We start from the raw sequence: 2,598 nt of genomic DNA on the forward strand, positions 1-2,598 counted from the left end.
GAGATTGGCTAAGAGTCATGACGAAGAGTATGGCTAGTACTATGTGTCGTAGACCATAAGTATTGAGCTTAGGTGTGATTGTTCAAGGAAGGCCGTGTAAGATCTGATCATGGTTGAGTATGGACGACCTGATCTCTGATTGATGGTTCAAGGTGTCGGTACTAACCTGATTAATGAATGCATCGGTTGGTATGAACAAGTCATATCTATTGTCTGGGTTAAGTCCCAAGGCCGGTCAGGCCAGATGATGACTCATCAGTTCCAAGTCATGTGAGGATGGTTGGTTGATTGACTTAGGATCTCATGAGCTTTGTCAGTCCAGAAGATGGACTTGGTACTATTGCCTATAAGGCAAAAGGATTTCGGATTGTGCTTGAGCCGAGATAGGCCAAATACATACCCTTATCCTTTCAAAGACTTCTCAAAGGTTACTTATGTCGGTGGGGATGGTTGGTTGAATGACTAAGTACCTAGGGGAGCTGTTTGATGCAGGAGTCAAGATAAGGACCTTAAGTAAGATCATTGAGTGATCGTGGTCCAGCTGTTAAGCAAGAGCGATTCGAGTCAATGGAGGACCGATGAGCTAATAAGCTCCGTAGATGTGGCAAAGGTATGATCTAGCATTTACTTATGTAGATCTAGATAGAATGGTTTAGGGGAATGGAACCTCAGAATCGTATGGCTTGGTTTGGGTTTAGGATTGACCTTTAAGTTAATTGGTAGTTGAGTAAACTGGCCAAGGCTAAGGTGATTCGACCGGACAAGTGTTAGATTGGTTTTAGACCAATGGTTAACTAGAGAATAATCCGCTGCGTATCTGTTGAAAGGATCTACGCTATTAATGACTAGGGAAGTCTATAGCTAAGATCTAAGTTAGCCCTCGCCTTTAGGCGATATTATAAATAAAGGGCAAAAATTAGGAGGTTCGGCCAGGAAGTGGACCGAGCGACGTGAGGCATCGACCGCGGCCTAGGCGGCCGGGATCGGGTCTTACAGGTCGGCTTGTCTCTTCTGTCGGCGATATGCTCCCGGTCCGCCTTTGATGAGCACCGGTCCGCCTTCCGTCTGCGACGTCGCGAGAAGTCCACTAAACCTTATCATTTAGAGGAAGGAGAAGTCGTAAAAAGGTTTCTGTAGGTGAACCTGCGGAAGGATCATTGTCGTACCTTGGAAACAGAACGACCTGAGAACGATGAAACATCACTCTTAGTAGGCCGGTTTCTTACTGTGCCTGCCGATTCCGTGGTTATGCGTTCATCCATGCCCAAGACTTCAGTTTTGGTTGGATCGTACGCATAGCTTCCGGATATCACCAAGCCGCGGCACGAAAAGTGTCAAGAAAAATTCAACTAAACACCCTGCTTTCGCCATCCCGGAGACGGTGTTTGTTCGGAAGCAGTGCTGCAATGTAAAGTCTAAAGCGACTGTCAGCAACGGATATCTCAGCTCTCGCATCGATGAAGAACGTAGCAAAATGCGATACTTGGTGTGAATTGCAGAATCCCGTGAACCATCGAGTCTTTGAACGCAAGTTGCGCCCCAAGCCTTCTGGCCGAGGGCACGTCTGCCTGGGTGTCACAAATCATTGTCCACCCATCCTCTCGAGGATATGGGATGGAAGCTGATCTCCCGTGTGTTACCGCACACGGTTGGCCAAAATCCAAGCTAAGGACGCCAGGAGCATCTTGACATGCGGTGGTGAATTCAATTCTCGTCATATAGGCAGACGTTCCGGTCCAAAAGCTCTTGATGACCCAAAGTCCTCAACGCGACCCCAGGTCAGGCCTGTTGAGAGGAGTTGAGGTATATGAGAAGGCATTGAGGAGTCAAGGACATGAGAAAGCAAAGGAGTGAAAGGAAAGGGAGTAGTGCTTGAGTTAAGGAATGGTACGGACGGGCCGTCCGTACAGCCGTCCGTACACTGGCCGTACCAAGGTAAAACTAGGAAGGTAACTTCACCGAGTAACTCATATGAACCGAGGTGAAGTTACACTCGGCCAAAAGCTTATCCAGACGTTAGAGTGGATAAGGGAGGCACGGCTTGACAGCTAGGACAGGCTGGCAAAGGCTGGAAAGGAAAAGCATCTCGGTCTTGGATCAGGAAGATGCCCGAACGTGTAAGGCCAGTCATTGGCCGGTTCAAACTAAAGTAAAGGCTCTTCCCTTGACTTCACATCCTTATCTACTCTTGTGTTTTCGAAAAAATCCTAATGTCTAGGACTATATATAATGTAACCTCATCATTAATAAAGATCAGAAAGTTTTAAACAATCTTTCACTTCACTCATTTCACTATGATTCTCCATTAGTCTCTAATCAGTCTCTTAATCTCTTATTCTCTTCCTTAATCCTTTCTAATCTCAGATTATTCTTTACATTCCTCAAAGTCATAGGGTTTCAGAGCCAGGTTGATTACAATCTGAGTTCGTTGGTGGTTCTCTTAAAGATTCAAGTTTGAAACTTTGAGAGATCAAGTGAGTGTGTTTGAAGGTTTCTTTGAAGTTCAAGGCTCAAAGTCTATTCCATGTGTCTTTGTGATTCTTTGGAGGTTCCTTTGAAGACTCAAGAGTGAAGGTGTGTTCTTGAGAGCTGCGTGAG

At 45.9% G+C, this 2,598-nt stretch overlaps 1 non-coding gene across 1 annotated transcript; it reads left to right on the top strand.

Annotated features, from left to right (window-relative positions):
* The first annotated feature begins 1,422 nt into the window (after nt 1-1,422).
* On the top strand, nt 1,423-1,578 carry LOC125599185. The gene has a single exon (XR_007333008.1). It is a non-coding gene; the product is annotated as a 5.8S ribosomal RNA (ribosomal RNA).
* Nucleotides 1,579-2,598: the final 1,020 nt, after the last annotated feature.

Source organism: Brassica napus, unplaced genomic scaffold (assembly GCF_020379485.1).
Source record: "Brassica napus cultivar Da-Ae unplaced genomic scaffold, Da-Ae ScsIHWf_1817;HRSCAF=2453, whole genome shotgun sequence".
In the NCBI taxonomy this organism is placed as follows: Eukaryota; Viridiplantae; Streptophyta; class Magnoliopsida; order Brassicales; family Brassicaceae; genus Brassica; species Brassica napus.